Source organism: Equus caballus, chromosome 1 (genome assembly GCF_041296265.1).
Source record: "Equus caballus isolate H_3958 breed thoroughbred chromosome 1, TB-T2T, whole genome shotgun sequence".
Lineage (NCBI taxonomy): Eukaryota > Metazoa > Chordata > Mammalia > Perissodactyla > Equidae > Equus > Equus caballus.
In genome coordinates, this window is record NC_091684.1 from 21,805,139 (window position 1) to 21,830,427 (window position 25,289).

Genomic DNA, 25,289 nt, shown 5'->3' on the forward strand with positions numbered 1-25,289 from the left:
GATTGATGAACAACACAGGAGCGGTCCTTGCTTCACACAGCTTATAATCTAGTGGATCAGAACTGGATTGCAGCGCTTCATTCCTACAGCCTAGTTCAGGGGAACTAGGGGGAGAGGGGAGACTTCAGGAAGGAAGATGACCCAGAAATGGACCTTGAAAAAGAAGCAGGGACTAGAGGAAAAGGAGGGGCCGGGAATTGAGGCCTATGCCTCACTGTCCCCAGAGGTCTCATGGAGGGCAGGAGTGGAAAAGGGCTGGGGAGGCTCTATCAGGAAAGACTGGGACAGCCTAGAGCACTGGCCTAGCAGGGGAGGTCACATTTGTTTTGCTTTAGAAAACCAGAGACTCATAAAATTTTCTAATCAGGGAAAGACCCAAAAAAGGCATTTAGGAAGAATAGAAAGGTCTGGATGGGTCAAGCCTGGAGCCAGAAGGCCAGCCATGCTTAGAGCTATAAATCTCGTCCTATTTCATAAGCAAGACATGGTAACATGACTTGGTGGTGGGGTTTACAGCTCTTGGCTCATGGAGTCCTGAGCCCCTGTCCCATGCTCTCCTCCATCCACTGTCTCCTCCCAATGCCCAACACTGAGCCCTTGGCAAGCTCCAAGCTTCTTTGACTGCCTGCCATTGCTTCCTGGGGCCCTGGTGTAAATGGATCACAGCTGTTCTCATCCTGGTATGCATTAATCTGGTGTTTTATTTTTAACAGTCCAGGCCCTAAGTGCCCTGGAAGCAGTGACTCTCCCAGAAACTTCTTCTTTCCACTACAGTGTGGTCCCCAGAGGAGGGTGAATGCCTGATGATTGACCAGCTCTGTGTTCCCTTTGGTGATTAATATGCCTCTCTGATCAGGATAGGGGTGCAGAGGAGGAGGAAAAGGCCTCCTACCACACCTTGCCAGACCACACCAGCATATTCCAGTCAGTGGTGGCAAAAGCTGGAGAGGGAGAAGATGTGGGGGGCCCTGAAGGGACTATAGGACAACCCCGTTTATACAGAGAACCCCTCTTCCAGCCCAACTTTTCTAGTTCAGGCTGCTATAACAAAGTACCATAGAGTGGGCGGCTTAAATGACACATTTATTTCTCACAGGATTGGAGGCTGGAGATCCGAGACCAGGGTGCCAGCATGGTCGGGTTCTGGTGAGAGCCCTCTTCCGGTTGCAGACTGTAGACTTCTCATTGCAACCTCTCATGTGGTAGAAGGCAAGTGAGCCAGCTCTCTGGGGTCTCTTTTATAAGGGCACTAATCCCAATCATGAGGGTGCCACCCTCATGGCCTAATTACTTTGCAAAAGCCCCACATCTCAAAACCATCACATTGGGGATTAGGGTTTCAATATATGAATTCGGGGGGACACAAACATTCAATCCATAACACCAACCAGTAGGCCCACTTCTGAATCACAGGCCCAGTGGGTGGAAGTGAGAGGATGGCTCATTGAGAGGTTTCACAGAACACAGAAAGAGCCCCTTTTCTCATCTCTTTCCATTCCAGTAAATAGGACCTCACAATGCACCTCTTACCCAGAGAGGCACGATGATTGTCTAAGAACACAGGCAAGCTGGCGGAGGCTGTCGGATGGCGACCTGTGCTCTGGGGCTTTCCTGGGCTTCACTACAGGGGGGAAGAGCGACATCCAGTGACCCTGAGCTCAGGGACCAAGGTGAGTCATCAGAGTTAGAGAGGGGCTTGAGATCCATCCCCTGACGAAGACTCTCCTAGTGCCGAGAGGGGCAGTGTTGTGCAGGGTCACCTGTCAGGGGCTGGGGACAGAGCAGGCTCAGCACCCAGATCTTCTGTACCCAGACTGGAGTCCCTCCACTACTTCACCAGGCCTCTTGAAGGTGGTTTGTCCTTCTTGAAGGTTATTTCCACCAATGGAGTTGACTTCAGCTTGCTATTACTTGGCACATCCCTCTTTTATTTAAAAATACCAAAGTTCCTGAATGGGTCAGAAAAATCAATGGATCCATTTCAACTTCAAACAAAACAATTCAGGTAAAACCACAAAAGTTTAGAAAAACTTGTCCTGGGAAGACTACTTTCCCTACACAACCAAATAGAAGTGCTGCCAAGGGCCAGAGTTGAGATGGAAAAAAGAGAAACCAAGGAAGATCTCATTAAATGGCCTTTATTTTGAGAGGGAATGGAGTAAGGAATTTAAACAGAGTGGGGAAGGTGAGGAAAGCTTACCAGAGGGAGTGCAAAAGGCGACTTACTCGGGACAAGTAAAAGGGCCCACGGAAGCTGGGAAACCCTCTTCTGCCTACACGTGGTGGGCACTTGGCTCGCAGTGAGGAGGGAAACAATGATGCTGTGCAAGCCTCCTGTTCACTGAGGTGCCTTTGGGAAGTCCAGCTCATTCCCAGAGGCTGGGATTCGTGAATGAACTAGACTCCGCATGATACGCTCACGTGCTCCATGTGATACTTCCTTGGGACCACCGTTCACGCCGTCTTTCACCTGAAATCCTCCTCCCTGAGGTCTCAGTCTGATGACATCCTAACCATCCTTTCACTCACTCGTCAACATGTAATGAGCACTCAAAATGTGTCTGGAGCTGGAGATCCAACTATGGATGAGACAAACAGAGACAAACAGAGCTCCCTGATCTCAAGTTTGGGAGAGGATGGAGAACAGGGCATCAGGGGGAGGAAGGGAGTCAGACATCAGTTAGTAGTTAATTGCACAGGGAGTTATTGCAAGACAATCAAGGTAAATGCTCTGAAGCAGAAGTGCAGGGTGCTCTGAGCATGTGACAGGATCCAGTCTCATCTGGAGCAGGCAGGAAGGGCTTTCTAGAGGAAGTGACATTTGGGTGGAGCTCTGGAGGCTGAGTGTGAATTAATTAGGAGGAGGTAGAGGGAATGGTAGGAAGAGGGGTCAGAACATGTGTAGACCCTGAGGGGGATGGCTCCTTTGAGGACATGAAAGGTAGATGTGGAGAGTAGGGCTCAATGCGGCCCAGTGAACTGGTGGAGGCATACACTGAAAACTGAGAGTCGTTCCTTGAGGCTGTTTACTTCAGAGAGAGAGAAAGGAAGGAGAGAATTAAGGTGACAAAAATGAAAGGGTTAATATGTCACCCACCTGCTAAAGGTCAGAGTCAGATGAGGTATAATGGAGCAGGTGTGTGAAATGTAATAGGGGGTGGTGAGGACTGTGGAAAACTAAAGGATATATATTTATATTTATATTTATATTTATATTTATATTTATATGTATATACAAGCATTGCACCCAAAGACATTTAAAATATGTTAAAACCTGTTACTGGCCAAAAAAAGCAAAATCTGAGGGTCAACACAGTTTTGGGTCCTTGATGATAGGGGAAGAAGTTGCTGGAAACAAAGAATATGCAGGAGGGAGCTAGGAACTGCTTGGCCATAGAGCCAGAAAAAGAGCCAGGAGAGCCCTTCTGGTTCTGTTGCCCCTCCCCACACCCCGTGGCTGTCAGATTGTCTCCTCACCACCCATACCCCTTGTGGCCCCTCCAGCTTGCCTATTCGGGCTCGCCTGTCCCCAGAGGCATCCCACTCTCCCTAAAAGCAGAGTCAAGGGCAGGATGGTAACTGCTGACTTATATGAATGGTGGGGTGGAAAGATGGCCCTGAGCAGCCATCCTTAGCTCAGGAGTTAACTCACTGGTTGCAAGAACTGCTGGGTTCCCCTGGCAAGCTCCCATGACATGCAGATCTGAGGGTGGGGTGCAGTTGGGAGAATAAACGAGAGGAAGATGTGGAAAGGGGTTGAAACAGATTCATAGGCCGAGAAAAAAAGATTAGAGCATTGACACATCAGTTCCTTCAGTGTTAATTTCCTAGCACAATTTTGGGTCATTTGGATTCCATTGCTGGCTCTGTCAAAGCTTGACGGTGGGAGTACTGATTTGGGAACCTCCTCCACATTCTCTTTGTGACAGTAAAGGCATGGTTGAGCTTATCTTAAAAGCGATCACTTTTGATCAAAAAACAATGTTTGCTTTTTTTCTCTTTGCTCTGATGTAAAGGTCCTTACATGTATTGGGGGATTTCCTGCACCTGATCTGCTCTCAGTTGTGCACGGGAAGATGCTCAGCTTTCATGTGTTTGCTTTCCCTGCAACTCTGATTAAGAACTAAATTCATTTCGCTAGATCTTTGCAGAGCAAACCTCTTTACTTGACCGGAGAAGAGTTTTCTTCTGTCTCATAAAGGAAGAAACATTTTTAAAGGCTGTTTCAATATGTAAATGCTTCTCTCACTATACACACACATCTAATTGCTTGTTTCTATCCCCTTCTAAAGCAGAAGGCAGAGATATTCCTTGAAGGGAGCTCAGCTGCCTGAGCCAGCATTTTGAAACGACAGGCTCATGAACAGCAAGTCCCCAAATGCAGTGAAAATTTGTGGCTTCTTGATGGCCCAGTGTCTATTTAACTTAATGCCAGAATAGCACTGGGTTTATGTTCAGATAGCCACTCTTTTCCTCTCAGTCTGTGGGATTCCAGTGGGGTTGACTTTGCCTTGAGTCCAGAGAAGGCATTATATCCAGGCTGGTTCAGGGATGGCCACCTGACCAAAGATTGGTCAATCAGGGTCAAGGATGCTCAATTTGGGACTTTGGGTTCAGCTATTAAGGAGGAGAATTCTTTCCCTCTCCTGCTGTACGAAAGCCTGAGGGGACATGAGGCTTGGGCTGCTGTGGCCAACTTGTCCGCACAAGGAGGGGGACCTAGAAGAATGAAGCCAATACATCAGAAGACAGAGCCAAGATAGAGATAAAAATTGAGTCCCAGTGAAATCATTCGAGCAATTGGATCTAGCCGTGCATAAAGCCAGCCCTGCCCCATGGACTTCTACATGAGACAATAAATTTCCGCTTTTTCCCTGAGTCAGTCTGAATTAGGTGTTCTCAGTCCTCTAAGTATCATCTGTCCGTATGTAAAGCAATGTGGCTGATTCCAGCAGGCGATTCCAATAGAATCTGTCCCATTACTATTTTATAGTGGCATCTTATTATATCTGTACAATATTTTCAACTTCTTAAAGCACCTTGACCAAGGGGTTATTGGACTTCATCCAGACCATGCTTACAGGAGTTGTCTCTCGTCACCTCCACGTGATGAGTGACCCTCCCAAGGTGACGTGGGAATAAACAGAAGAGCCCCATTTCCCAGCACGCCCGCAGACCCCTCCCTTCCCACATCCTCTTTTCTTGAAGGAAAAAGTTAAACATTTTAATGACTGCCCAAGGATGTTCTGTCTGGAGAAGGACAGTTGAAACAGAGAGGTTCTTATTCGCTGCAGCCTCATTTGTAATAGACAAAAATTAGGAAAGATCCCGAGTGTCCAGCCGTTGGAGGCTCTATACAGGGCAGTAGTAGGAAGCCTTTAACAAGGCAGAAATAAATGTCCAGTTGCCAAGGAATATTGTCAAGTGAAAAGGCAAACATTGTGTGTAATATGCTATTGTTCAAAGTTTTAAAAAAGAGCAAGGCTGCACATACACAAAATCTTGTGTATGCATAGACTGTCTCTGGCAGAAACTGGTCACTGTGTTACCTCTGGAGACGGGGCTGGGGAGGCTGGAAAAAGGGATGAGAGCGAGAGAGACTTTTTTTTCACCATGTACCCTTTTTTTACCTTTTGAATTTTGTACAATTTACATATTTTGCCTATTTCATGCTTTTTAGTTAGATTGACTAATAAAAAAAAGAAATGCAACAATTAACAGCTACAAAAACATACCCATTTCAATGTGAAGCCGCCTTAGGGCTCTGAGGAGTCTCTGGGCTTTTAATCAGAGCTGATCTATAACTCAGCTCCTTCTAGAAGCTGAGGCTGGGGCTTGTTCTAACTGGATGCCAATTTGGGTGGGGAAGGGGCAGACTGAGAGTCAAATCTGAAGGCTCCTAGAAGGAAAAAGCCACAATGGCTATCGGAGCAATTAGGCAAAATTTTAACGAAATCTCAGAGGGTGCCGAAAGATATGATTAAGGAGTGGGACTGCAGGGCTTGCAGCCGGGAAGGAAAAGAGAGAGCTGGTTATTTTCTGGGGGAAAAGGTAGGTCTTCAGTACTCTGTGCATTCATTCAACGTCTTACGATTCTCACAGTGTGTCTCCCACCCAGTCATCCCTCTGGGCTATGTCTGCAGAGGCCAGGGCTGTGACTGCCTCATTCTCTAATGTTTCTGAGGGACCTTATTTTGGACAACAGGTATGTGGCTTGAAATCCTATCTGACAAAAACCATTTAAACACGTACTGAGTTCAAGGGGAGAGAACAGAGGAATGAAGGATGCAAGAACCTAGGAATCTCGCGGGCCCCACACCATCCACTGGCCCCCAAGAAGGTGGCACCAGGAACACGGGGTCCACAGCAGGGAACAGCAGGAGGAGCTTGGGAAACCCTTTGAAAAGGGCAGGTATTCAGCCTACAAGAAGCTGGAGAGCCATACGACTCCACCTGAACAAGCACCTTTGGTTCAAGAACCAGTGGGCCTAATGCTCTCCACAGCAGGAACAGCAACAACCACAGCAATACCTGGGGCACCCAGGCCTCTTCTCACCCAAGACCCTTTCAGGGACCTTCTCCCACCCCCACGACATCTAGGCACCAATGAGGGGCGGACTCTGCAGACAGGAGAAGCTCTAGCACTAGGATGTTACTGAATTTGTAGGAGAGTCTGATCCTGAAATGTCCTGCAGATTCCGTGGGGAACCCAGACAGGACCGAGGCCGCAGTCTGCAAGCTTCACTGATGGCACTCTCTGAAGCTGTGGCTTGACTATCTTCACTCTGTTTACTATTCCATAGCGTGATCGGCACACTATTTTTTTAATCCAGTCCACTGTTCACGGTCATTTGGCTGTTTTCACTTTGCAACCATGCCAAATTATGCTGTGAATGATCCCATCCTCGTCATTGGGTTTGTGCCCGCATTGTCGTTGATTCCTAGCACTAGGACTCGGAGTGGAACTGCTGCTCACAAGTCTGGCTTTCTATGTTCAGCTTAGTGGAAGCTGCCAAAGTGTGTTCCAAAGGTGTTAACTGGTTTACTCTCCCAACAGTGTGTTTGAGAGCTCCTGCATCCTCACCAACCTTGGAATTATGAGACTTAGTTTTTGTGCCTCTGGAGGCTCTGTGCCTTTCGTTGTGGCTTTAATATTTATTCCCTGGTGATAGTGAGGTTGAGCACTCCTCATGTGTTCACTAGACATGAGGATTTCTCACGTAAAGTATCTGTGCATGCTTTTTGCCCATCTTTATTTGAATTGACTTTTATAACTCTCTTAACAATTCATGTGCTGCAAACATTTTTTCCCCATTCTGTGGCTTGTTTTTTTATCCTTTGTATGCCTTTCATAATAGAATTTCTTGGTTTTAACGTTGTCTATTTCATTGCTTCTCAAACTATCTGCGGGTGATGGACCAGTTTGGTTTGTTTTACATTTCTATCAGTGGCAAACTGATATCCTCTACCATAAAATAAAGTTATTAATATAAATTAAAATTAAAAAAACAAAAAAGTACTAAGACAGTTGTCAAGGAAATCTTGCTGAAATCTTCTGTGACTTTGACTTTTATGTAATACTCCATTACATTTCCTTCAAGTGAAGCACCTGTATTGAGCCAGACACATTTAGACACTCAACAGATGCCTTAGATTCTAAAATGGAGAGGATAAAGATATCACACTGGCCTGGAATGCTGAAAATGGAGCATGACAGAAAAGAAAATCAAGCTACCAGACGTGAAAAAGAGGACCGCTTAGAAAACGAGTATAATGACAGAATGTCCTCAAGCAGAAAAGTCTGAAAACAACCCGATTGAGAATGGAGTTCATTCTTCCCTAGCATATTTCTAGCCATATGACTGGTCTACCAGAGTCAAAAACGCGGAACACAGTGATCTTACTCATTTACATGCCATCACCAAGAGCGCTCTCTGGGTTTATCAGTTTGAGGAAGAACTCTGCTAGCGTCAGAGTTTGGAAATGAAAGAAAATTAATTTTAGATACGGTGAGATCATCTAATCCACTTGTTCATGGGATTCTTCATTAAAGTTTTGGTTTCACATCATCCAATGTCAATTAATTTGCCCAGATGGTCTCTGGAGTGTCTTCTAAACTTTCAAGCTTTGTGGGAGTAAACAAGGTGGCCCGTTTCAAATAGGTCTCCTTTAAAGGTCATAGAACACATAGGACACATTACGGTGAGCTCATTTCTAAATGGGTCACTCTTTTGGGCCAACTTTTCCATAATCAGAGATAGAGACAGAAACAGAAAAAGAGAGTGCATTATGCCAGTTATGTCTTCATGTGTAAGAAGTATATGCTCCTTTTTCTTGATCTCCTTTCCACCAAACTCTGATCTGGCAGATAAATAGCATAAAATTATAATTGAAAGTGGTGAGTCTTTCCTGACTCACTTCAGTTTTCCACGCTGTCTAACTTTCAGTTTGCTGGGCAATAAAAGCAAAGAAATGGAAGTATCTCGTGAATGTCCAGATTGTGCATGTGAGAATGTTGGAATGAGTGTTGAATGTGTGGGTGCTGAATGTGTGTGTTGAGTGTATGTACGTGTGTGTGTTGAGTGTGTATATTGCCTATGTGTATCTGTTGAGTAGTGCATGTTGCATATGTGCGTGCATTGCGTGTGCTTGTATGTCGCATGTGCTGAGTGTGTGTATGTGTCGAATGTGTGTTAAATATCTAGGTGTTGAGTGTGTATGTGCATTGAGTGTGTAAGTGTGTATATGTGTTGGATGTGTGTGTTGAGTGGGGGGGGGTGTTGAGTGTGTGTGTGCATGCACCTGCAAGCATGCCTATGGTAGGGATGTGTGTGGCAAGGACACCAAGAAGATAAAAACACACCTGCTTTAGGTCACGCATGTTGCATCAGGAATCCAAAGGGCTGCTTCTAGAGTCTGATTTCTTTTGTGTGATTCGCAGCTCAGTTCAAATGAAGCAGCAGAGACCAGTTCTTATTTATTTGGAGGGGTTTACTCTGAGTAGTCTGGAAAAGCAGAGAGGACACCAGGGCTGTCTCTGTCCCCAGCCCACACTGTGATCTCATGGCTGGTATATTCTTAGTCATCTCTTTCTTCACTGAGACTCACAGCCCACTTTTGCTCTCTTTCAAGTGAAAAATTAAACCTTAATTATCCCGAGAGAATCCCTAGATGGGACATAATTCACCAGGAAAGTGTGTATGTGGTGGGGAGGGCAATAAAGACAAATGGATAGTCAAGAAATCAGCTTGCAGGCTGTCTTGTCCACTTACCTACGAAACAGGTATAACCTAGACCCTCAACTAGACAGGAAGCTATTCAAGGCCTGGCATTTTCTCTTCTTTTCCCTACCAGGCCCCCTTCCCACTCTCTCACACTGTGTGCTATTAAGCTCTTAATAATAACAATGATAAGACTAACCTTGGGCACCTGTCCTGGGCTAGGCCAGGCGCTGAAGATTTACTCTAGTTGACAAGGCACCACGTGACTTGGCCCCTGCAGACCCTTGCCTGCTCAGCTCATACCCCTCCCTCTCTGTGCTCCAGCCACACCAGCCTTTTTTTTTTCTGTCTCTTGATCCCACTAAGCATGTTCCCATCTCTGGACCTTTGTGTTTGCAATCCCCTCTCCCTGGAAGGCTCTCCCTCCAACTCTCGGCATGGTCAGCTCTGTCAAATGCTGCTGCAAGGCCAGCTGAGTTCAGAATAGAGCAGGAATCACTGGACTGGGGCCACGCAGACATCACTGGTCATCTTGACAGGTGTGGTCTCAGTGGCTTCGGGATAACAGAAGCCCAACTGCAGAGCATGAGGAGACAACATAGAGTGAATAAGCAGACAAATTACAAAAATTTTGCCTTGAAGGGAAGAAGAAAAATAAGGTAATGGCAGGAGAGAGATGTGGGGTCAAGGAGAGTTTTTTGTTTGCCTGTTTCCTTTTAAGGCAAGAGACAAGAGAGCATGTCTGCATACGGATGGAAATGACACAGGAGTCAGGGTTTGAAGCAAGATTCTGACTTCTGGTTAATACTGGGATCCAAGTGCAAGATTTATGAAGCATGAAAAGACAGCTCCTTAAATCAGAGAAAAGCCCAAGAGTATCAGAGATACATCTAAAATGCAAGGCTCAAAATTCAGGTGTTAGTGAAACGGAATAGCCCCAATGGTTAATAGATAGAGAAATTTTCAAGATTTTGCATGGTTGCCAAAAAATGCATCTGTTGGCAGCGTTCTACTTCTCGACTTGGAGGTGGACAATTGGGTGTTTGTTCTGAGCCAGATTTCTGTTTTGTGTGCTTTTCTATGTGTGTGTTACATGTTGCAATAAAAAGTCTAGAAATAAACCCAAACTGCCTTATGACCCATCTCCCCTCAAAATGTGGCCCAACTTAATAGTCCCCAAACCTGACCAGTCATCAGAACCACCTGGGGGAACTTTTAAATGAAGATTCCCACCCAAGACCAGGGACCTCAGAATTCTGTGGCACAGGGCTCAAGACTTGTGTCATCAGAAAGCTCCCTATGACTCTAATGCTCAGCCAAGTTTGGGAACCATGGGCCAATCCAGTTAAAATCAATGTTTTCTGCAATGTTGTTTCCTGTGGCCTTTGGAGATGCTCAAAATATGCCTCATGCCGGACAGAAGGCTGGTTGATTCAATGATGCCCTATGTTCTCCTTTCCTGCCCTACACCTTAAACTTGACCCTATCCTTTACCCTCCTTCTGTTCTTTCTGTTGCTTCATACCATGGAAATAAGAAAATATATGCAAATACAATGTGTTATAGGAAAAATTCTTTAGCTTAAACACTAAGTCATCATAAAACTGATCATATCTCTTCCTCCTCTTTAGCATTCTTCTCTCTTAACACCTCTTTTTTAACACCTCCCATGCTACCCTGAGAAGAGAGCTTTATAGGGAGGTCAGAGCCATAGGTAGAGGCACTTACACCCATGTGGGAATCCACAGCCTCTTAACTGAAATGAATGTAACAGCGGTTAGGTATACACCCACTAAGAAGTCCACAGCACTGTACTGGTCAGGGAAGGAGAAGTTCTCCACACTCACCTTTAATCTCGAGCCAGTTGAGAAACCACAGCAACAGTGGCCACTCCTGGAAGGGAAGGGCAGAAGGGCTCATATGGGGGTTGATGTCTTAGGAGAAGGTAAGAGCTCAGGTGGCATAGAACCACCCTGCATTTGTGACCAAGACTTACTGAGGCCCTAAAGAAGCCAGCTCTGAGTGCATCACTTTCCCTCATTCTCTGACCTAGAAAGAACACAATCAAAATATCGTCCCTCTTGCTGCTCTTCCCCGAAAAGAAAGAAGAAAGGAGCATGAGTTCGGGCTTGTTTTGCAGTTTGAATCTCAGGAATGCATAAGAAACAGCAGTGTTGCCTTCTGAGCAAAGATGCTGTATTGAAACTTGACTCATCCTTGGCGGTTTATTGTGTTCCCCGCCCCTCCTTCCTTGTGACACAGAGGAGGGAGGTGAGTAATGCTCTGTGCAGTGAGAGAAAAATAGATCCCCAAATGCCTTCCATTATGCTAAAGGCCGGCGTCACCAGCTGTGGTGGCAGGAGGTGTGGTCACCATCCATTACAGAGGAAGGGCTAGAACTTCTGACTTGCTCTCTCCAGGGCTATTTGTGGTTCTAAAAGTGAAACAATCAGGGACTAAAACTGATAAGCACAGAGTAGTCTAAAAGCCCTTCTGGGGGTCTTGTGAGAGCCACAGTGGTCAAGAGTCCTTGTATGCAGAGTCCTCAAGGCCACACAAAAGGAAAACAGTTGGATCCACTGCTGCCTGACTCTGCCCTGCCCTTTCCCCACAGGCATAAGAACCACCTATTCTCCCCTAGAATAAAAATACCAAATATTTGGTACATGCCAGACACTGAGCAAAGCATTTTTCATGGGTTATGTAAACTAATTCATGTGCGTATGTTCACATGTGTATACGCACACACCCCCCTTGAGGTAGGTACCAACAGTATCTCTTTTCACAGGTAGAGAAACTAAGGCTCAGGAAATTTCAATAACTGGCCCAGAGTTACCTGGTTACTGCAGGACACAGACCCAGGTGGTCTTCAGAAGAGAGTTCTAAACAAACACAGCCATATTATATTATCTGCTTGGTTAAAAGGACTTATTTGAACAATGAACAAGAGAAGCATAGGAAAAAATTTCCGTTGCTTCATTTATTTGTTTCACAGACTCTCCAGGTCTTATCCCAGAGATAGGACTACTGATCAATAACCCCAGACATCCTGGAAGCATTTTTTGTTACCAAAGGCCTTCTAAATGAAGGAAGGGGGATATGGTCATTGTCAGAGGTAGAGGCTTGACAACAAGGCAGAGGCGGGTACAAATCATAGGTTGTTATGTGAAGCTTCTTCCTCCCTTACAGAAACTGAAAAAAAAAAAATTTTTTAAGTCTCCATCTTTCCCCATGCAGTTTAAAAAATATATATTAATACAGTTCGAATACAGTCATGCACCACATAACAACATTTCGGTCAGTGATGGACCGTATATACGATGTTGGTTCTGTAAGACCACATAGCCTAGGTGCGCAGTAGGCTATACCATCCAGGTTTATGTAAGTACACACTCTGCGATGTTCGCACAGCGACCTAACAATGCTGTTCTCAGAATGTATCCCCATCATTAAGCAACGCATGACTGTATACCAGAAACATGTTTTCCCCTCCTGGAATTGATCACATTATCCTCCTACCCACCTGGAAATATGCTAGGGAGAAAAATAAATGTTTGTCTCAATGGCATTTTCTTATTCAGCTAATTGATTTTTTTAAATAACAATAATGCTTGAACATCCAGCCGCCTAATTACTAGCAGCTTTTTATTTGCACTGTCATTAACTCCACAGCTGCCTTGCCGATGACAAGTGGTACCACAGAGGCCTCAGCTGCAACTGTTAGTTTCTGAAAGGAGGAACATGAAGAAGGCCTGGCTCCCTCTCTGCCAAGGTCAGTGAGAGCTTTGGGCTGATTTCAGCAGCATGAGTACCCGACTTCAAATGAAGGAAACCACATGTGGAGCCATGCTGAGTGGAAGGGACTTTAGAGGGCATCTGGCTCAATCCTCTCCATTTACAGATGAGGGACCCTGAGGTCCAGAGAGGTTAAGTGACTTGCCTAGGATCACACAGCTAGTCACTTCCAGTGCTGAAACTGAAACCCAGGCCTCTTGATTCCTTAGCTATTTTTTTAAAAAAATTTTAAATTGAAGCATACATACGGAAAAGTGTACATATTGTAAGTGTACAGCTTGAATTGCTATCTTTAAATGAACACATCCAAGCAAGCACCACCCGAGTCAAGAAATAGACCATCTCTAGAACCCCAGAAGCCCCCCTGATGCTCCCCTTCCATTCAGTACAAACTCTCTCCTCCTCAAGGTCACCATGATCCTGACTTCTAACACCACAGATTACTTTGCCTTGGCCCATGTTCTTTGAGTAAAGAACTGTTTTATGCGGAGTTCAGCTATTTGGACCTAAAAAAATGAATCTTCTGTTTTCTTGGAATATTTTAAATGGTGTATTAAGAAAGCATATTCCGAAAGGAAACCCCATACTCATTAAAGAGTATGATGTCTCCCTTAGGGGGTGATAAAAATGTTTGGGAATTAGATAGAGGTGATGATTACACAACATTGTGATGTACTAAATGCTAAAGAATTGTTCATTTTAAAATGGTTAATTTTGTTATGTGAATTTCACCTCAGTAAAAAAAACCCTCATTGCTTAAGATATGTACCTGTCATTGTATGTAAATTTAAACTAAAATAAATAAACTAAAAATATTCAACTCAGAAAAAAAAAAGACAGCATATCCCCAACAAGGGCTCATCCATACACTCCACATGGCTAGCCCTGCAGTGCCTGGCCAGCAAGCTTTACATTGCCACCTTGGTGTTTTCTCTGGCTCTCTTCTCATTGCACTGCCACATGTCTGTCATCCTCATTCCTCCACTGAAAGATCTCTTATTAGGGTCGTCTTGCTAAAGCCAATGGTCAGTTCTCTGTCCTCATCTTACCCAACCTCTGGGCAGCATTCAACCCAGAGGACACCGCTCTTGTTCTTGAAACACTTGTCTAGGCTTCCAGGGCATCACGCTGTCTAGTTTTCTTCTGACCTCACTAGACCTTCCTCATTCTCCTTTGCTCCTTCTCCCCTTCTCTGAATGGTGCAGAGCCAAGGGCTCTGTTTTTGACCATCTCTCTTCTCTTCTTTAGCTGGGTGACCTCATCCAGTCCATCCTTATGTCTATGACTTGCAAGTGAGTATCTCCAGCTTAAGCATTGCCCCTGAACTCCAGGTGTGGCCAACCAACTGCCCACTTGACATTTCTATTTGGATGGCTCACACAGCTGAGACAGAAATATGGATTCTTTACTACCCCAAGTCTGCTCCCCAACTGGGCTTTCTCATTTTTGTAAATGGCATCATCATCCATCTAGCTGTGCAGGCTAAAACTTAGTCATTGTGCTTGAATCATCTCTTTTCCTCACACCTTCTTTTTTTTTTTAATTGGCACCTGAGCTAACATCTGTTGCCAATCTTTATTTTCTTCTTCTCCCCAAAGCCCCCCAGTACATAGTTGGATATTCTAGTTGTAGGTTCTTCCGGTTGTGCTATGTGGGACGCCGCTTCAGCATGGCCTGATGAGCAGTGCCATGTCCGCACCCAGGATCCAAATGGGTGAAACCCCAGGACCCCAAAGTGGAGTGTGCAAACTTGACCACTCAGCCATGGCGCCAGCCCCACTCACAGCTTACTTCTAACCCATCAGTACATCCTATTGGCTCTGCCTCCAAAATGTGTTCTAAATCCAACCACCTTTCTCCATGTCCATCTTTGCTGCTCCAGCCCTGGTCCAGAGTCCCACCATCATCTCTTGCCTGGACTATTGTATTATCTCCTAATGGGTCTATCTTACTTCCCTCTCGTCTTCCTTCAGTCCAACCTTCACCCAACAATGGGAGTAATGTTTTAAAAGGTAAGTCAGGTCCCTTTAACACTCCGGTTAGTGTCCATGGCATTCAGAGTAAAACCCAAACTCTCAGAAGGTCAAGGAGTCTGCCCCAGCTTACCTGTCCAGTCTCATCTCTCTCCACTTGTCCCCTCACTGAGGACATTCCAGCTACACTTACCTTCTTTCTGTCCCCTGAACAAGCCTGTCGTGTCCCTGTCTCAGGACCTTTACATTTGCTCTTCTTTCTGCTGGGAGCATTCTTCCTCAATTTTTGAATAGCTGCCTCTTATTATCAACATGACCTCTTCATTATAACGTCAACTCAAATGTCACCTCCTCCCGAGAGACCCTCCCTGGCTCCCCCACTAAAAACAGCCTCTCCTGCTCATGATCCTATTTAATCTTCTTGATAGGCCTTATCTTACCCCAACTTTTCTTATATATTTATTGCTGACTCCTTTAAAGACTGTCTTCTGCTAGAAGGTAAGTTCCTTGAGGGCAAGAACTCTTTTTTATTTGTGCTGTATCCCCATTTCTTAGAACAGTACTTGGCAATAGAAAGTACTACATAAATATAAGTTGTCTGGCTGCATCTCATCGGCTCATCTGAGAAGATGGGAAAGCAAAGTTATTTATCATAATATAGTCTCTATTATTTATCATCTCAGGACGCCAAGTTGCAAGTAACAGAAACCAAATTTAGGCTGTCTTAAGCAAAAGTAACAGAGAAGACCAGGAGTAGGCCTGTATTCTGGCACAACTAATACCAGAGATACAAATTATATAGCCAGCATTATTGTCTTCCAATCTCTCCCCCGTCTCAGTTCTGCTTTCCTCTGATCAGCTCCACTCGTTGGCCAGCCCTCTCCATGCAGTGGCAATTGCCAGCTCTGTGCTTACAGTCTACACTGTACAGCTCAGCAACCCCAGCAGAAATACAGTTGCCCCTTCTCAGTAGTTCCAGCAAAAATCTCAGAACTGACTTTCTCTGGACCAACTTGGATCACATGCCCATCCCTGAACCAATCACTGTGTCTAGAGAGATGGAATATGCTAATCAGTCAAACCACATCACTCTCCCACTCCTAGATAGGAGAGTGTGATTAGAGGTTGGCATCATGTGAATCACATGGTTTGAGGGCAGAGGAGCAGCAAAGAAAACTGCAATGCTTGTCACCAGAGGAAGAGATGCAAGTTGAGGGGAAAAAAATGATGCACACCATGATTGTCTTTTTGTTTCAGGGAACTTAAATTTTGCCAGTTCCAGAAGAACCTGTAATTTTAGAGCTTAAGGATGAAGAACTGAACTGTCTGGTTGCTGCCATCTTATAGGGCAGCCTGATGAGCTCATTCGTCCTCTGAACATTTACACAGCACCATGTACCTTATCTCATGAGGCCTGTATGACACCTCATACCCTGGAAGGGGTCATGCTTTGTTAGTCTCCTGTCTGTCAACTGGTGCTGAGTTTTATTACTAAGGCCTGATCTCAGGACCTTAGGGTCAACATCCTTGACTCTTGTTTCTCTGGTGTCAGGCTTCAAAGTTCCCTAGCCATACTCCACGAAGCCCTCACTCTCTGAGTCTAGAGTGCTTACTTTTGCCTAGCCTGGTCATTAATCTACCTGATTTTGCCCCTCACCTCATTTTGCCAGAGTGCTCCTTCCTACCCCACCCTTCTGAATTTGATTTCTGACCATCCCAGCTGAATCACCAGGCCTGTTGCTACCCAAAGCTGGCCTTTACCTCATTCACTCCCCTCACCAGGTGATTCCTTCCTTAATCTTCAGTAATGGGTGTACTCACCCTCACTAGTGTTCATTTCCCCAGAAAAGTAATGAGATCATCCATCCCACTACATGCACAAAGAATACATCTAAGGCAATCTTAAATGAGAATCATCCTGTACTAAAATACTTCTAAGGAAGGCCCCGCCCCAGTTTCAGCTGGCACCGGACTATCGTTAAGGGGAAGATACCCTCCCTTTGCCTGCTTTCATGTGAGGGAAGACCTGGAGATGTGCTGATCGCTACCTCTTGTGATTACCTTTCACATACTCACAGGTTGACGTTCAGAGGGTCATCGGTTTTCCCTTCTCCAAATTCCACTCATTTATTAAAATCAAGTTTTCCTAACCCTTTCAGATTGTTACTCCCCATTCAATTTTCTGTGTTTACCCATCTTATGTTCTGGGGCTGAGATCTTGTAATAAGAGCACTGTAGTTTTTCCTCTGAGTCATAAATTCGTGGACAAAGTATTCTTCACGATCCCACTTGTCATTTCCTTTTCCTTTAACTGCAGAAAGTCACTCTGGTGGTCAGGTGAATTCCTATGCAGTGATCCTTTCAAGCAAGTGTCCCCATTCTAACCACTTACGTTGGCTGAACCCATCTACTTGCACAAGTAGGAACATAAAACTTATTTCTCTAGAGAAGATGCTAACCTGACTCACGAAGGCAGTTCTATTCCCACTAGAATATAAAATCTGTGATGACAGGGACTCTTAGTTACTACTTTATCTGTGGTACTCAGCATACATGGGCACTCAATGATTATGAATTCGTTCATTCAACAAATGCTTATTGAGCATTTTACTAAAGAGGGCATTGTGCCAGGTGATACTTGGGATCAGAGAAATAAAAATGATTATATCTGGGAGGATATTTCAGACACAAGTAAGAGAACTGTCCTAAGCAATTAGGCATTCCACATACGTGGAAGTCCAAATTTAGATCAGCTCAGGTTTGCTTGATCTGGGTTTTTTCACAGCTTCATCCGAGGACTTGTTCCCTCTGAGGAAGGGGGAGAGGAGAGGGAGTGAAAAGAATCATAGGGTGCTTCCCGTAACAACTAGGGTAAGAGCAGGAGAAAGGGTAAAATTTCCTGCAAGAAGAAAACCCTTTCTAGAAGTCTCCAGCACTCCCCTTGCTTCTCAAAGGCCAGTACTGGGTCACACACCCATTCCTGAAACATGGATTTAGCTTCAGACCACTCAGCTCCTCACCTCACACTGAGGGTGGGGTGCGCTTCTCCTGAAGCTGGGGGACTGTGTGGAGAAGGGGCGGCCCTCTGAATACATGGAGGTTCTGTTAGAAAGGAAGGGAGTAAGAGCTAGGGGGCTGGGGGAGGGTCTAGGGGATAGCCATAGCATTCACTACAAGCAATAATGAGCATTTATAATGAAAGTCTATAGTTTTAAAAAATGCCTGTCTATATGTTGGCTCATGTAATCCCTACAATGATGACAGAGTGGTAGTCCTCATCCAACCTAAGTAGAGATTCTGATTCAGAAGGTCTCTTGTGGGGCCTGGACATTTGTAGATCTTAGAAGCTTCACGAGCGATTCTGATGCCCAGCCTACATCACACGCCAGGGCTGTAAGATAAGCACCACCATCCCATAGATGTGCAAATAAGAATTCAGCACAGTCCCTGGAAAGCCTACACATAATGTCGATTAAGATATTTTGACATATGTGCCAGAGGAAATCAGGGGAGGAAAAGCTCCCTCAAAGCCGGTAAGTTGCGGAAGGTTACTGGAAGAAAGTGGGACCTCCAAGGATGAATAAGACTTAAATAGAGAACCCCGGGAGAGCAATGCAGCCAGAAGGGCACAGCCTGAGCAGTAGTAGAAGAAGATGGAACACTTGTCAAATTCCAGTGTCATGTTTGTCAGAAGACAGGCTGATCTCTGGTTAGTTGCCATATTAGTATGTGAGAAAGGGAAGTTTTCTCATCTTGAGCCAATGATTAGAGAAACTGAGGTTTGTTTCCAGAACTCAGTGATACCAAGCGCTATCTGATATTCCTGATACTTTGTGAAAAGATTCACCAAGCTTCCTCTTTGAGCACAAAGGGGATTTTAAGAGGCAACGATTGGGGCTTTCACATATTTATGTTTTTAAAATCAGAATCATTGTGTGGAAAAACCCTATGAGATCATCTCTCTGCTCTGCTCTACCTGTGGGAGGTGGGGGCAGGGGAGATACACAATGATCTTCTTAGAGAGGGAGGCATTTCAAATCCTCCTCAAAGCAAACTAAAATGAACCCAGTCAAATCCAGCCGGGCTGAAGAAGTCATGAGGAGGAAGGTTAGAAGCAACCTGGACAATATGGAGGAAGTTTGTAAATTGGCTGACAACTGGATTACATTTAAAGATTCAATTAGTGACAGATTCAGAGTAGAGTTTCCTTCAGTGAGTTTTTTAACTCCCAGCAGAGGCTTGAAGGTTTGCTGATAGCACAGAAGGTGAGTCATATAGCACTTGCTCATTCAGCCAGGCTGGGACAAGCGTCACCCACTCGCTTTGATGGATGCACCCCATGCATAGAAATATGTGAACAGATATTGATTTTTTTTATCTCTATCATTACTCACTGTTCTTGACAACTTATTTTCCTTCTTCGGTATACCTTTGTTGTTGCTACTTCTACTGCATCAAAATTGCTTTTTAGTGAAATCTAAGGGGGTCTCCTTCATGCTAAAGGAGTTTCTCAGAGGTAGAAAGAGAGTTGGCAAGAGACTTACCGTGTGTGGCTTGGGCTGGACTCTGGAGGAATATTGCCTCTCCCAGGTTTCGAGAGCCCTCTCTATGTTCTCTGTTAAGTGGGTTCAGGGCAAGAACTCTGGGTAGATCAAGAGGTATCTACAGAAAGTACTAATGTGGTAATTAGATTCAGCAGTGAAAAACCCAAAATATGTGGATACCTTTCAAATAGGGGACACCTGTAAACTTTATAAAAGAATGGCTATTGTCTGGGGGCTACTAGAAAGAAAACACCAGGCTACAGAGGAGAGGGCTGGCATAAGCCAGTGAGGGCAGAGGTAAGAGTTGGCTCATCTGGTTCCCAGCCCTGTACCCAACCAGCTGCAGGAGACAGAAGACGGAATGTGCAAGCAGGCAGCTGATGTGGGGGTGATGCAGTGGTAAAGGCCATCCCACAAACTGAAAGAAGAGTCACGCCAGTTCAGCTGGGAGAGCCAGATCTTTCTGTGGGTTCCATCTTTCCTAGCGTGAGCTGGTCTCTAAGTTCAGAGAGAACGATTTCCCTAGTGTCAACTCTTTACTCTTCTCTTCATGGTGGATCTGAAATCAATAATGCTGATGAGCTGAATATGGCTGCAAATGAAAGACAATATTTTGGAGAAATGTGAGCCTTGTTTTGACAAATGAGTTGTTTAAACCCATTCTGGATAGACTCATAAGGGGGCCTACTAAATCTAGGTTAGGAGCAAAGACCCCCAGGAATACAAATGATGGGCATGAGTACTATTCCACAAAAAGTGGTATAAAAAACAAATAGGGGTAGTTTATCGCCTATAGCTGGGAAGAGTGCAAAAACAGTTACACTGAAAAAGACCACTCTCCCAGTTTAAGCCAGCTGGTCTACCCATATGCTAATAATCATACAAGGAGGCGATCATTTAGCCCAACTCATCCTTTTGGTGGGAAAATAAGCCCAGTATGCCTCACTACCTTCAGGTCTTCTTACCTATGCATGTGTACGAAGTTCCTCTCCTTGGGCCCTTACCCAATGTTCTTTTCCGATTTTCTTACTTACATATTTTCATCTTGGGAAAATTTATCATGGCAACGAAGATCTTAGTGGCTAAGAAATGGGTAGTATCCATATAGGTAATCAATTCAAACTCTGTTTCACTTAGGCATTCACTCATTCAGCAAACATCAAGCACACACCATATGCCATCTTCTGGAGATCTATAGATGAACAAGACTTGATCCTAAAGGAAAATCAATGATGAGAGTATAGTGGAACACTAGATATAACAGAAATAAGTAAGCACAGGATGCCATGGCATCAGAAAGGAGGAGCATGGGGACACCCGATTCCACCCGGGGAAAGGGCTCAGGGAAGTTATCCAAGAGGAGATGATCTTTGAGCTGAAGATTGAAGGACGCCTACATATTAGCCAAGGAAATGAGAGAAGAAGAAACTTCCACAAAAAAAGATCAACATTGGCAAAGCCCTAGAGGTGTGATGCTATGGCTCATTCAGAGAACTGCAAGAGATTTGGTATGACTAAAGCTGGAATGTCAGCAAGATTCAGATCTTGAAGTACTTTCTAGATCACACTAAGGTGCAGAAACTTTATTTCCAAAGGAATGGAAAACCACTGGAAGATTTTAAACTGGAAAGTGACATGATAAGAACTGGAGTTTAAAATAACGATTCTGGCAGCTGAAAGAAGAGAGAGCAGGATGAAAATTTAGGAGGCTTCCAGGCTATAAATGATAAGGGATTGAACTAATACTGTGAGGGGGGAGATAGTTTTGAGCTATGTAATGGTATAATAAATAAAGTTGGTGTCCCATTGAGGTAGAGAAGAAAGGGAAGGATGAGTCCAGAGAAACTACAGACTTCCCTCTTGTAGGAGAACGTGGCAGGTGGCATCACTTCTTGAAAAAGGAAGTGTAAGAAGAGGAGCAACTTTGGAGAGAAGAAGATAAACTATTTTACACATGTCTGTGATCTGTGACTCATCCAGGTAGCAGTCAGTTGATATTTAAAAATACGTTTGCTCAGTAAAAAATACACACCCACTGTGAAAAGAGGGACTACAACTATTTTGTGCACTGTTTTATTCCAGTGCCCTAAATTGTGCCTGGCACACAGTAGCTGCTCCATAAATAGAAAAATCTTTTGTTCTTAGCAATTTGAGTATGATGTGTCCAGGTTTGGTTTTCTTTGTATTTATCCTGCATGGGATTTATTAAGCTTCTTGAATCTATAATTATATATCTTTCATCAAATTTAAAAAATTTCAGCCACTATTTTCTAAAAAATGTTTGAATTATTTTTTCTCATCTTTAGGGATTACAATTACACCTATGTTAGAACTTTTGATATTAACTCAGAGGTCATTGAGGCTCTGTTAGTTTTTCCTCAATCTTTTATCTCTCTTATCTTCAGTTTTGATCATTTCTATTGATCTGTCTTCAAGTTCACTGACTCTTTCATATGCCATGTCTAATCATCTGTTAAGCTTCCTGAGGAATTTTTGAAAATTTCAGATATTATATTTTTCACTTCTAGCATTTCTGTTTGGTTCCCTTTCATAGTTTCTGTTCCTCTGCTGAGGTTTCCAGTCTGTTCATTCATTATAAGCATATTTCTGTTGATGTCCTTGAACAGAATTATAATAGCTAGTTTAAAATAATTATCTCCCAATTCTGACTTCTGCATCACCTTAGGATCAATCTCCATTGATTGTCTTTTCTCTTGAGTATGGGTCACGTTTTTCCATTTCTTTGATTGTCTGGTAATTTGGGATTGTGCTTGCACATTGTGAACAATACATTGTAGATACTACAGTTTCTGTTATGTTCCTCTGAAAAGTTTTGAATTTTTTGTTTTACTAAACGGTTAACTTGATTAGACTAAATTTTTCTCCACATGGTGGGCAAGGGTTGAAATTTCTATTCAGTTCTTTTATCACTGGTAGGCTGATTGAAATCTGCTCCACACGTGTGTACTTCAGAAATCAGATAGAGATTTGGGAAAATTTAATGCACAGAATTTGAAGCTTCTTCTCTATGATTCTCTCTTTTCTTGGATACCCCACCACCACTACCATTTTCCAGTTGCTGTGATAACCTTTTAATTCCTCAAACTAATTCATCAAAACTGTGGGTTTCTATCCAAATTCTAACTGACCCAGCACGGAACTGACTGGTACTTGCCTTCAGGCAAAGTCATTCTCAAAAAACAAACAGGAAAATCATCTAGTGCCAGTTCTTTCTTTTAAGTGTCAACTCTCCTCTAGTTTCTAGTTTGGTCACTCTTTAATGCCTCTAGGTAATTTTTATTTTCCTCCAGAGTTTGCAATTGTTGTTTGCAGAGGGATTATTCCAGTATAAACTACTCTTCTATTAATGGACATGAAATCCCAGGTGCTTAATAAACATTTGTTGAATAAATTCAAGTACCCACTATCTATCTCTATGTTGATCTCTATTAGACACCATACACTTAACCCAGCCCAAATTAAACTAAACTCTTGATTCTCTCTCTATCCCACTCTCACCTCTAGCAAACCTGCTCCTCCTGAAGTCTTATTTATATTTCATATGTACATCATATATATGACATATGAAATGACTGTAATCCACAAAGTCACCAAAGCCCTTCTAACTCTCAAAGACAGAGGGCAACTCTGCAGTTCTCACTTCACTTGCTCTTTGCAATGTTTGACACCTTCCTTGTGGAAACTCCTCTGTGGCTTCTGTGACATTATTCTCTTTTGGATTTCCTCTGTTTGGCTGCTGGGACCTTGGTCTATTTTAAAGGCTCTTTAAAAAATGTTTAAATAGTTTTTATTATTGAATTATAGTTGACATACAATATTATATTAGTTTCAGGTGTACAACATAGTGATTCAACATTTATATACATTTTGAAATGATTACCATGACAAGTCTAGTAATCATCTGTCACCATACAAAGTTATTATTATTGACTATATTCCTTATGCTGTACATTATACCCATGTGACATTTATTTTATAACTGGAAGTTTGTACCTCTTAATCCCCTTCACCTATTTTGCCCATTTCTACTCCCCTCCTCTCTGGTGACAACATTTATTCTTGGTATCTATGAATTTATTTCTCTTTTGTTTTATTTGTTCATTTGTTTTGTTTTTTAGTTTCTACATAAGTGAATCATATGGTATTTGCCTTTCTCTGTCTGACTTATTTCACTTAGCATAATACCCTCTAAGTGCAGCTATGTTGTCACAAATGCAAGGTTTCATTCTTTTTTATGGCTGAGTAGTATTCCATTGTGTATATATACTACATCTTCTTTATCTATTCATCTGTTGATGGGCACTTAGGTTACTTGCATATCTTGGCTCTTGTAAATAGTGCTGCAATGCACGTAGGGGTGCATATATCTTTTTGAATTAGTGTTTTCATTTTCTTCAACTAAATACCCCTTAGAGGATCCAGAACTGGATCATATGGTAGCACTATTTTTAATTTTTTGAGGAACCTCCATATTGTTTTCCATAGTGGCTGTACCAATTTACAGTCCCACCAACAGTGTATGAGAGTTCCCTTTTCTCTACATCCTCGCCAACACTTGTTATTTGTTGTCTTTTTTTTGTTTTTTGTTTTTGGTAAGGAAGATTCACCCTGAGCTAACATCCATTGTCAATCTTCCTCTTTTTTATTTTAATTTTTTTTCCTTGAGGAAGATTAGCCCTGAGCTAACATCTGTACAAATATTCCTCTATTTTTTGTATGTGGGTTGTCTCCACAGCATGGCTGATGAGTGGAGTAGGTCCTTGCCCAGGATCTGAACCTCCAAATCCTGGCCACCAAAGCAGAGCACGTGGAACTTTAACCACTTGGCCACAGGGCTGACCCCAATTGTCTTTTTGAAAATAGCCATTCTAACAGGTGTGAGGTAATATCTCATTGTGGCTTTGATTTGCACTTCCCCGTTGATTAGCGATGTTGAGCATCTTTTCATGTGTCTCTTGGCCATCTTTATGTCTGAGCATTTGTATATTTCTTTGGAAATTCAGGTCCTCTCCTCATTTTTTAAAAAATTGGATTGTTTATTTTTTGTTATTGAATTGTGTGAGTTCTTTATGTATTTTGGATATTAACTCCTTATTGAGTATATCATTTGCAAATATCTTCTCCCATTCCATAGGTAGCCTTTTTATTTTGTTGATGGTTTCCTTTGCCATGCAAAAGCTTTTTAGTTTGATGTAGTCCTATTTGTTTACTTTTGTTTTTTTGCCTTTGCCTGAGGAGACAGATCCAAATAAATGTTGCTAAGACTGATGTCAAAGAGCTTCCTGCCTATGTTTTCTTCTAGGAGTTTTATGGTTTCAGGTCTTATATTTAAGTCTTTAATCCATTTTGAGTTTATTGTCGTATATGGTGTAAGAAAGAGGTCTGATTTCATTTTCTTTGCAGATAGCTGTCCAGTTTCCCAATATTAGAGACTGTCTTTACCCCATTGTATCTTCTTGCCCCCTTTGTCATAGATGAATTGACCATGTAAGTATGGGTTTACTTCTGGCTCTCTCTTCTGTTCCATTGATCTATGTGTCTGTTTTTGTGCCAGTACCATACAGTTCTGATTACTATAGCTTTGTAGCATAGTTTGAAGTCAGGGCGTGATATCTCAGGCTCTGTTCTTCTCTCAAGATAGCTTTGGCTATTTTATAGGTTCTTGTTCTACCACCCAGCCTGTGGATGCTAGTGCTCCTTGCTCATCCATGTTTTCTTCTCCCTCTCTTCTATTCA